This window comes from Pinus tabuliformis, chromosome 4_2, assembly GCF_031772625.1.
Source record: "Pinus tabuliformis cultivar Carrire ecotype Pingquan chromosome 4_2, CPIR1, whole genome shotgun sequence".
Classification (NCBI taxonomy): domain Eukaryota; kingdom Viridiplantae; phylum Streptophyta; class Pinopsida; order Pinales; family Pinaceae; genus Pinus; species Pinus tabuliformis.
In genome coordinates, this window is record NC_142304.1 from 938917178 (window position 1) to 938929405 (window position 12228).

The following is a 12228-nucleotide window of genomic DNA, read 5'->3' on the forward strand; positions in this document are numbered from 1 at the left end:
ATTTAGCCAGAAGCAGCTGACCTTATGGAAATATCCATATGTGGTTAAGATAAGATAGCTTTATAGGTCACATGTCTAGAGTGTTGCATCTAGCAGAGGTATTCATTATATTGATCTAACACTAAATGGATTTTGTGTTGAAAGTATTTGTTTTTTGCTGACAATCTTTCCTTTGTTTTTGTGTTGACACAATGACAACCTTTCCTTTTTACTTGGTAAGTCTTTGGAACTCTTGATACCTAAAAGAGTACCAAGAGTAAAGATGTGGATGGTGCTTTAAACATGTATTTCAAGTAGATTTTCCGCTTCAGGTATGAGCACATGGGTATTATCTGTGGTATAAGAATAATTTCTTGCATTCAAAATATTATAAATAAAGAAGACATTGTAGCCTCTCTTGTTTAACATAATTGTTTTTCCTTCTTTATACCATTTCTCTAATCATTCATGAATTCATTTTTAGTGTATCAAGAGGTTTGTGATTTGTACATGGAGACGCCTAACATAAGGAAAAAGTAATAAACATTGATGACTTTGCCATTCAACCACCCTTTTCTAGGAGTCCAATCACAAAGATAGCTATCACAAGGAAAACGCCTTATCGACGTACTCCCAATGTTTCATGTGAAATAGGTGAGCATGAGGTTTATAGTGACACTATGAGCACCATTGGTATGTGAATCAATGGGTCCACATAAAAATTGATATATGCATGACTGACTGGTAGGCACGAAATTTTATCACTTCGCTGGATTACATAACACTAGAATGATCTAGTAGTGGCCCCCTATAACATGCAAAATGATATGATTACATGAAAAGTTTGGACAATGTCTCACTCAAGTTACTAGTGTCATTGTGTTGTCATAATAGTGACAGGCATCTACCCACTTATGTGAGATTAAAGTGGACATTGATATGAAGTTAAACCTCTAATTAATGTCAACCATGTTTGTATAGCCTTATAAGACACTGACAAAACACCAAAAAGAGAAGAGTGCAGGACATTACTATATGTTTTTTATTACAGTGACAGATCCATTACCATAGTGGTCACTCTGTTTGAAAGGAAATGGACGTTTTATTGGCGTGTTATTGTTTTCTAGTAGGGAGGAGACTCTAGTAGTGCATAACGAAAAAAAAATGATTTGGTACTTTCAACAAAGAGGCATGTGCCAGTAAAGTAGAGTTGACAGCCTTCAATACGTGTTTGAAAACTCTTAACCCTAAAAATTTTAATGTCCATTTTATGTGGATGAAACTTCCCCGCAAGTTTAACAATGTCTAACCCTAGTTGTGATCAAAGAGTTTTAGCCTCCATTACCATGTGCATGTCACTTTCGAATTTTTTTATTCTGAAGTGGGTTACCTGCTTGCTCGGTACCACACTAGCGACGAACCAATCAAGCTGGCTCAAGACTTCTTCTTTGCAAATTTCCCATCATCAATTCCTCTATCATTACTTCATTCCTTCACTATTAAATATAAGCTAGAGGCATTCCATGCCCTTTCATCAGTTCACCTTCTAAAGTTTCACATCTCGCATGCATTACAAGCCTTTGTATTCTTTAAGCCTCCTCCTGGTTTTTAAATAGAATTTGATCAAATTGCTTTTTTTTTTGTGAGTATTAGACCTTGTGAGGTTTGATCAGAAATTGCAAGAAATGGAGAATATCCATTCTGGTGTAAATCATGTTTCATCAAAGGGTCTTTGGAGATTTGTGCAGATAGCTTTCTTCATGATCAAAAAAGGCCTCACCTCCAAGCGCAAGATGCTCATGGACATGCATCTGATGATGGAGAGAGGCAAAGTCTATGGCAAAAGTTTAAGGAATTTGGTGTTCGAGCATTCCAAAGACAGTAGAAACCAGAGTGGCTTTGGGCTTCAAGAATATGAATTCCCCTGTAGCAACAACCCTGCCATCTTCAACATGGCCAATAGAAAACATCACTACTTTCCCACACATATGCTTCACATTCCATGCATTCATCCACATCAATTTGAAGAAAATGAAGAGCCTAACACTATTTTTCTTCCCAAGTTGGATCACAGCAATGAATACTTCAGCGAGGATTGCCTTACTCATAACAAGTTGCATGCTCTTCAGAGGCTGAGCCCTTTGTTGTCTCCAATGTGTCGAATGATCTCGAACTCGTTCAGTGAAGATAATGACCATCAGGTTGATAGGCATGCTAAGGAATTCATTGCCAAATTCTATGAGAAACTGAAGCTGTAGAATAGGATGTCTTTGCTACAATACGAGGAGATGCTTGACAGAGACACAAGTTAATTACTTTCTTAATGAAAATCTTCAATACAAGGAATATAGAAGTTTGTCTAGAAATAACCCAAACTCAGTGCCATTGATGTTGGGCTCCCCGTTAATGGCGGTGTAGAAGGATAATCCAACACTCTCCATGTGTTTCATGGCATGTGCTTAAATCTAGCGATGTGTCTGTTTACTAACACCTGCGGGTTTTAGTGTAATAGCAATCGTGACTCTAAAAACTAATATCAGAGCCAAAGGTCTCGTGTTCGAAACACACCTAGCTTGCATTGCGGGGGGAGATTTTTGGGCTCCCCGTTAATGGAGGTGTAGAAGGATTATCCAACGCTCCTCTTGTGTTTCATGGCATGTGCTTAAATCTACTGACGTGTCTGTTTACTAACACCTGCGCGTTTTGGTGTAACTACAATCATGACTCCAACAACTGACCTGTCTATATGGGGAAATAAATTTTAAAGAGCACCTTGCAAGTCTACAAAAGAATTTCATAAAGAAGGTCCTAGAAGAAGATTAGAAAATATTTGTGGCAACACAATAGAATAATGTGCAGTGAAAGATTGAGTTATGGAAGAATTTGATGCATCAATGATCAGTGAATAACAATATGACTATATAAGTAGTTTTGTAAGTATTAGTAAGAATTTGGAACTTTTATTGTGTGATTATAGTTTCTTTTGAAAATTGAATCATATTAATAGAATATGGCATTTTTTATGAGCATATTTTTTTATCCATAATAGAATCAATTCTGTTATTAAGAATTTTAATGGATTCGTTATTTCGGATTGTCCAATTATTTTTGTTAGTGATGGTTTTTTTTTTTAAGCTTTTTTACATGTTCATATTTTGGTGCAGAGAGAACTTTTAAAATGTCTGGTTCACCACAAGTGCATCAAGCGAAATTATTTTAGATAAATTTATTCTTTGTTTAAATTTGCTCGCTTTGTATGTTGAAATTCTGTTCTCAAGTGCCTCAAGTGAATTTTTGTTTACAAATTTCTTCTTCGCTTTTGGATGCTTATTTAGATAAATTCCTTCTTTGTTTAGGGCTCCTTATTTGGATAAATTCATCTATTTTTGGCTGCTTTACATGTTCATATATTGTTACAGAGAGATCACTCTGAATTTTTGGTTTAGCGCTTTACATGTTCATATATTGTTACAGAGATATCACTCTGAATTTTTGGTTTAGCGCAAGTGAGGCGAGTGAAATAAATTTAGATAATTTTTCTCCTCTGGTTTATTCGCTGCCTTCGGCTTAAAATCATTCATATTTACATTTTCCCAAAAAAATAATCATTGGAATTTACAATCATTGATATTGATGCTTTTAGTTGTAAGTCATAGATGGCCACATTTTATGGACTCCTTGTCACAAACGAATAAGTAGTTTTTCTTTTTCATTACCCTGTGCTGGATTTACGTACCAATACTTAATTATAATGATGGCTTTGGTTATTCCTTAATTACATTGTTGATTTTGATTATTGTGATACACTTGGTTTGGTTATTCTCTAATTATAACTTTGGTTTTGATTATTGTGATGTGCATCTTATTGCAGGTTTTTATTTTTATTTTTGTGATGTACAGGTTAGTGTAGGGAGTTGTTATACTAGTTTCTTATATGAGTTTTATAATATAATAATTATAATTTTTTAAATTTTATATTTTAATTTAAATTAGTAAATATATAATTATAAAAGCTTCATATGCGGATTTGGGAAAATCCCATATGATTGTTGAGTATTAATGTTGATTGAGATTCTGCAAGTTTCAGTCAGAGATTCTGTTCACTCTCTAATAAGAGTTTTCAAATACTTCCCATCCCACTGCAGAGAAAATAGGTGATGTACTTTCATTTTAAAAGGGTTTGAAACTTACCTAGTATTTTCACTAGTATTCACGACATTTTTGGGCTTTGATTGAAAACAAACAGTGCTACCAACCAAAAATAGAGATGGTATCATCATTAAAATTTATGCTTATATTAAAGAGTATATTGATTTTGTGTCATTTTTCTGATCATTTTCAATAACCTGGCACGTAAAGCTGCATTAATAATTTCAGCCTGACAATGTTAAAAATATGCCAGGGCCCACGATAGTCACGAGAGGCGCTACAGTCGCTCGATAAGTTTTACAAAAGTTGTCCTTGAGAGTTGACGTATGATATATAACGATTAAAAGATGATGAGAATGGCAAATAGAAGATGGCCAAAGACAAGTGGTAGAAGACCTATGGGGAAATAGAACTTTTACTTCTCGAATGACGGGGAGCAACGAAAAATGTCATGTCTCAGTCACCTTTATGTTTTATTTTTATACTTTCCAGAAGGGGAAGAACTGATATTTCCTTGCAGCGAGGGTTTAGTATATTGACCGTGGCTGGAAATCCGAAGAGACAACTTACTTTGCGTGGCCAAAATATATACATATACAAGTTTAGATGAAAACCGAGATCCATTATAATTCTACTAGATTCCCACTGTCATATATTTAAATAGGGACATAATTGCAGAAATCAAGCATGTGTATGTTCTTATTTCCACTTAAGGTAAACAATGACGACCGGCATGCCCAATCCTAACAGAACTGAAGGAAAAATCAAGCATGCAACATGATATTGTGGGCGCACATTTTGGAAGCGTAAGATGCGGGCAAACAATTAGCGTTGAAGTATTGAAATATTCACACGGGAGCATTATCCAAACGTTAATTCCAAATTCCTCGAATCCCCTAAAGCGAATTTGTTGTTACAAACGTTTTAAAAACGTGCAAGAGTTCGACTAAAGTAATAGAGGCTTCAAGCATGCAACATGATATTGTGGGCGCACATTTTGGAAGCGTAAGATGTGGGCAAACAATTAACGTTGAAGTATTGAAATATTCACACGGGAGCATTGTCCAAACGTTAATTCCAAATTCCTAGAATCCCCTAAAAGCGATTTTGTTGTTACAAACGTTTTAAAAATGTGCAAGAGTTCGACTAAAGTAATAGAGGCAAGTTCGCTCAACGAGGAAAATTACAAAGTAAATCGCAGAAATGTGATATCGCAGAAAGGGGAAGTCTGTGATATCGTAGAAATGTGAAAGTTTGCGATATCGTTGGTCAGCCGGGCGCACAACGCAAATTTAAAAAGATAGTTAAGGAAAGTAACTCGGCCGAGGGCTGGTTTTCTGAAGTATTGGTGGTGCCTATTTTGGGGTTTTTACATGGCAAGGTGCCAATTTGTAGAGATGTCATATATTGGCATGAAGGAGGGGTGCCAATGAAAGGATGTTTGGCAGGATGGATTTGTTGATGCGACATGAATATATTTTGTAGATAGATTGATAGGGATGATGGACACATTCAAACAGCAAGCTGCTGGTTGTTTCTGGAGGAGACATGGGAAGCCTATGAGAGTGTTCATACAACAAAGAGAGCAGAGGAAACTTGCGATGGAATTTGTGACTAAGACAAGTGTGCCTATAAAAGTGTTGGATGAGGATGGTTCAAAGGAGCTTATGATGACTTGAGAGATTTGCAGTAATGAAGACTTCATATGATGGTTGTCTTAGAGTATCTAGTTCGTTGAGGAGTTGAGGTCGGTTTTGATACTTTACTTTGATCCACTATGGGACACATACCATGGGCACATTATGGGATGTGTTCATGAGGAGTGACTTGATGGATGTGATCTAGATGAGACACCTTGGATTTAGATGGTGGTTGTAGGAGACACCTTGGATTTAGATGGTGGTTGCAGCGACGGAGGTCCCCTGGTGGGATCGCTTAGGCATGGTTTGAGTTTGTTGAGACAACCATCTTTTATGGACATGGAGGTTGGTTATTATACAAGTGTTCTTCTTCTTTAATTATGGAGCAGAATTCAACTTACTTTACATTATTTATGTTCAATTATTTAATTCTGCAATATTTAACAGTGTGCAATATCGTAACAAAAGTCATAACAACAATATATATGAGAGGGGGTGACCTGCCAAAGTAGTTTGCCCCAATATTATATTATACTTCAAATACAGTTTAAAACAAATTGACAAAGGGTCCATCCATGCCCAAAATCATGCTCTACCCAAGTAAAAGAAGTGGTAGTCATTGGCCCAACCCAACACAGTTGCCCAAAAATACCAAGTCGACAAGTAGGGTGTGCCCACCCTAAGGTTAACACCTTGCCTTATAGAAACCCAAGAATAGGTGCCCCCAATACTTCAAAAATCCAGCCCTCGACCCTACAAATGACTTACCTTAACTTCATTTTCAATTCTGTGTTGTGCACCCTATTGACCTGTGATATCACAAACTTTCACATTTCTGTGATATTGCAAACTTGCGCTTTTTTGTGATCTAGTTCTACAATTTTCCTTGTTGATCTAACTTACTTCTCTTCCTTGGCCGAACTCTTGACTTCTACTTATATGCATTCAACCATCATCCTTTTCATGGTTCGATGCCCCTTCAACCTTTTGAGTTGACCTGCAACTTTTCATGGGTGCTCCTGACGCATGGGGGCGCCCCTTGCACCGACCTACCTATGGGCGTGTGGGTGCCCCTTGCTGGGTGGGCACACCCCTTGCCTGCACCCTGCCTTTCCTTGGCACTCATGCTTTACTCCCAAGTCACTTGCTTGTGTCGCACATCATGTTCTCTCACTACCCTATCATGCCCCACCTCGCCCATCGTATCACATTACCCATCATGTCGCATCGCCTATCACCTCGCATTGCCCGGGTGCACGATGGTGTGGGTGTACCCGTGGGCATGGGTTCATGAGTTGAAAACCACTAGAACTTTTGAATACATGCGCTTGTTTCCTGAGTTGTGTGACGCCCTCAACTATAATTCCCATACCTCTCAACTTCAAGTTGTCTTCACCTACGCTCATCTTCAAGTCACCACCAAGTCGGCTCGTCACATAAGTGGATGCCATGCCTTCATGTGGGCACACCCAGCTTGTGATCTTATCCAAATCGGTCCAAATACATTTTTTTTGAATCTCCTAATGTTCGTGGGAAGTCATGGTTGCTCATTGGCCTTGGTTCTAATTCGGGTCCCTAACACCCTAGCCCACTTCAAAAAAGGTAGTCGCTTCAACAACAATACCTTGGAAACTCCATTGCGAAGACCAAATGTCACAAAGTGTCATGCACTCGAACACCAATCATCCTTGTTCCATGAACTCTTTGCCTTCATCGCATGAACCTTCATCAATTTCATGACTCTATATGCGTAACACTCCTCAATCCATGATCATCAGCCACAACTCATCGCAATATTCCATAATGCCTCAATTCATGGAAGGTTTCTCCCTCCAACTCAACTCCATGGTATTGCTACAACATATATCATGCCAACCTATCGCATTTTGTTATCATGTGAAATATTGTTGCCATATTACAACTCAACTCCACCATGCATCTGTGCACTTGGCCACTCCATGGCTCAAACTAGTTGGATGGCTAGTCCAACCATCTTCCAAATCCATGAGAATGCACCTCCTCATGCCTTTGTTATTTGTCTCTCAACCATTCTGTCACATATTCAACTTGATCAAGAACTCTTCCCATCAATCTAATGCTCAATGTGCCATATCCAAGGCCATGAAGAGATCTCCACCTCATCTGTGATATTATACCGATCAATGTTGTCAAAAGGGAAAGTCTACACCTACCTCATCATCTCGTCCATGTTTTTCCCATGGTCATAGACCAACAACCTCCATGTCCATAAAAAATGGCTAAGTCTCAACAAAAATAACCCATGCCTAAGTGCTCGCACCAAGGCACCTCCATCGCTGCAACCAACATCCAAGTCCAAGGTGTCTCGCCTAAATCACATCCATCAAGTCACTCCTCACGAACACATCCCATACTCTACCATAGGTATGTGTCCCATACCGCATCAATGTCAACTGAAAACTGACCTGAGCTCCTCAATGAATGAAATACTAGAATGCTGCCATAGCATGAATTCTTCATCAACTGCAACTCTCTTAAGCCATCATAAGATCCTATGAATGATATCCATCCAACAATTTAGGTAGGAACACTTTTCTTGGTCACAAGTGCCATCAACATTTGCCTCCACCCTCTTCGTTGCATGAATGCTTTCATAAGTTGCACATGTCTTCCTTCAAAACAACCATGTCCTTTTTGTTTGAATGTGCACAAAATCCCCATCATTTGATATGCAAAATATGTTCATATCACATCGACAAGTCCATCATATCCAACATCCTTGCTTTGGCTCCCCTCCTTGATGCCAATATAAGACATCTCTACAACTTTTCTCGCTTTATGCTTCTATAAGAAGTCTTCCATGTACCCCTCTTTCTCAATTCGGCAAAACCAACACATTTCATTCATTGCATCCTTGCTTCCATTCTGGTTAGTTCCCTTAGTCAGCCTACCCTCATATCATTGTCACAGGTCCCTTCCTTCAGCGGTGTCTCCCCCAACCCTAAAGGTTCTCCCAAGACTGCCTCTTGGCCTTAATGAAACTGCAATGAAGAAGTCCATCCAATATGGATACCAAGTTGTTTTCACTCTGGTTCGGTGTGCCCTTCCTTCATTTTTTCCATGATTCATGTTGGGAACTTAGCCAATCCCCTACTCGGCTACACATGACTCACCCATCAAAAGGTTTATCATGTTCCACAACTGTATCGTGAATTCCCACGTTCTTCTCCAAGGCCACATATCGCTTAGATAAGTTCTGCCACAAACATTGTTCCTTACTACTTAATTTCACAAGGTCTCATTCATGTTATCCATCAGAATTCTGCCCATTGAACCAGCAAATACATACTTCCTTTTCCCATCTTTACATTTGAATCATCTTTATCAGGTCTCTGCACATGATTGCCTCCTCCCTTCAATGGCTTCCGCATGCATGAATCTGATCCAACTTGGCAATAAATGATGTACCCAGTTCCTCCTATTCGATTGGCACTTCTACAATACTTGCTTCCTCATTATATCTTGTAGCTTCCCCTTCATTTCAATTGTCAACTCCATCCTCCCCAACTACCAATCTAAGTTGAAGAAGTTGTCCTTTAACTTCATCCTCAAAAACATAAAGTTCAACCCAAATTCTCGGCCTATCTTCCTTCATGTGTTTCAACCCATACAAAGTTTGCAAAAGCATCCCATAAAAATATATACAATTTTCCATCATTTAACTTGACACTTGACCCAAGTCTATGCCATTGTCAAACTATTACATCGCCCTACGACCACAAATCAACCCTTATACTTTGACATGTTCACCCAACTATTCATGGCATTCGTGACTCCAAGTACCCAATTCATTCATCTTAGCCCTAAACAGATGTGCTTCTACCATTGCCAAAATTTAGCACTTCAAATAAGCTCATTCCTACCCGAACCAAGCTCTTATCCCACCTACTCACAGATTGGGAAGATGTGTCAATTTTTGTCAATGGCCACTTTCTTCGAAAAGGGCTCTGATACCACTTGACATGGCTCGAAGCATGTGTGTCCTAAGTCGATTGTGGGTGCTATGCGGCATCGGCACAGTTTCACCTTTTCAAAGTTACTTTTATCCAGACTATTCCATCTTCCAACACTTCGTTACTCTACCAGTGTTCTTCTTATTTAATTATGTAGTGGAATTCACTTTAATTTACTTCATTTATTTTCAATTATTCAATTTTACAATATTCAACAATGTGCGATATCGTAAACAAAAATATATATGCAAGGGGAAACTCCCCAAAGTAGTTCACCACAACCTTATATTATACTTCTAACATATTTTACAATAACTTTACAAAGGGGCCAACCATTACCAAATGCATGCGTTGGCCAAGTATAGAAAGTGGCAGTCATTGGCCCAACCCAACATGCTTGCCCAAAAAAACCAAGTCCACAAGTAAGGCATGCCAAACCTAAGGTTGTCACATTTCTCAATAGAAGTCGAAGAATAGGCACCCCCAATACTTCTGAAAACCAACCTTTGGCCCTGCTAACAACTTACCTTAACTGCGGTTTCAACTCTACACTGTGCACGCTACTGACATGAAGTAATAGCCATCGTATATACTCAAATTAAATCTTCAACATCTAAACTTTAGAAAACAATGGATATATTGATATATCGACTGAATGAACCAATTGGAATGCCATTAATTTATGCTATATTTAATTAGAGAGGAAGAGTATTTATATATAATTGTTCAGTTGCAGTAGAAAATTTACGAATACATCTAGAAGTCGAAGTGGGGTACCTGTATTGATTTTTATAACAACCATTAGAGCTCGTTTCATTCAAAGTTATCAACAAGAATAAAGAGAAGGAAAAAAGTTTTTTAGTCAACTTAACTTTTTAAATATACCATATATTGTAATTTCATGTATAGATTAAGAAGCATAACTTTAAATAAATTGTAAATACTTTTGTTACTTTCTTTGGTATTCCAGTTAGATGAGTGGAATCCACTATGGCATGGATGTATAACATGGACATTAACACCATGAATGGCTATCCTACAAATTCAATAACATTGCTTTAAGAAAATTCACATAATGGAAGAGCCCAAAATGGTTAATGAACAAGGGTGTCATGGTATCTAGATCAATCATTAAAATACTTGTAATTTGCAGATTTGTGAATGTAGTGTTGTCTACATTCACATGTCCAAACTATGTCAATTTATGAAGTTTACTAATTATTTATAATGTAGCCCAATGTACGTTCATATCTATAGACCATGTCAAGCCCTTCTTTCTTAGCCTAACCATTTTTTTATGGCTCAATGAAGTCACATAGATTTTGATTTAGAATTATTATTATGTCTTGAGTTTAGTCAGATTGGTTTTTTTGTGACATTCTCCCATTGCCAAATATTTTATGATTGAGGTAAGAGGTCAGAGCTAGGGAGGAAAAGTGAAGGAGAGGCCCAAGAGTGAGAAAGGATAATTGAGCAGAGAAATCTAAAATCTATTCAAGGAATGAATCCATATAATTCCTTTGTAATTAGTTGTTAAAAGATATAATGTTGTTATTATCTAAATGAGTGGTTCCCTATAAAAGTATAAATTGGTATTGGTGTTTATTAGTCAAATATTCCTATTTTAAAAGATTAATGTCATTTTTTTCATGCTATATCCTCAACGTCAAATCCCTAAGAAGGAGGAGATTGCAATGGGTATTATTAACTGAAATTGTTGTGTGTAAGTCTTAGCAAGATTGTAGGGATGGAGACACATGTGAGGGTGTGAGGGTGCTTCACTATGTGTTGATCTAGGGAATCGCCCCAACCCATAGACCTGTGAACCTCGATGAGATTCCCTTTGTAATCAAGCAGGAAGTCCATGCAAATTTGTGCACATCAAGGAGGTTGACCATTCGATATGTATGATTTCCAGGAGGAAAATTTTGAAGGGATATGGATCACCAAAATGTTCCAATGAATAAAAATTTTCATATCTCATTATAATGCATGCATTTACAATAAAATCATCTAAAAAATCAATTTCATAAAACACAAAACACAGGTTAAACGAGAAATAGAAGCCACTTTATTTTATTAACAATTTCAAATAATACATGCTAGAATGATTAAGATAGAAACCCTTTCTAATGACATCAAAGGCTGCCCATCAACAGAATCAACCAAATGAACTCTGAGGCACACTTGTGGACCCTAAATGGATCCACCAAACAAATCCTCCACAAAGTTTTCGTCCTCGGATCAAACTACAACTGGCCAAGCCGAGTTCTCAACAAACACAATAATATTGATAAACTCTCGATGCACCTAAATGCCTAGATCTTATCCCCATTTATAGGATTGATAGACTCTCTAGAAACCTTATTTTATTATTTATCCTCAAAAAACAAAGCTTAATACAATGGGAAAATGCCATGTTAAATACCATGGGCATATTATGTCCATTTTGACCATATCAAGAAAAG

At 37.6% G+C, this 12228-nt stretch overlaps 1 pseudogene; it reads left to right on the forward strand.

The window, feature by feature from the left end:
• The first annotated feature begins 1658 nt into the window (after positions 1–1658).
• On the forward strand, positions 1659–2291 carry LOC149172768 (uncharacterized; annotated as a pseudogene).
• Positions 2292–12228: the final 9937 nt, after the last annotated feature.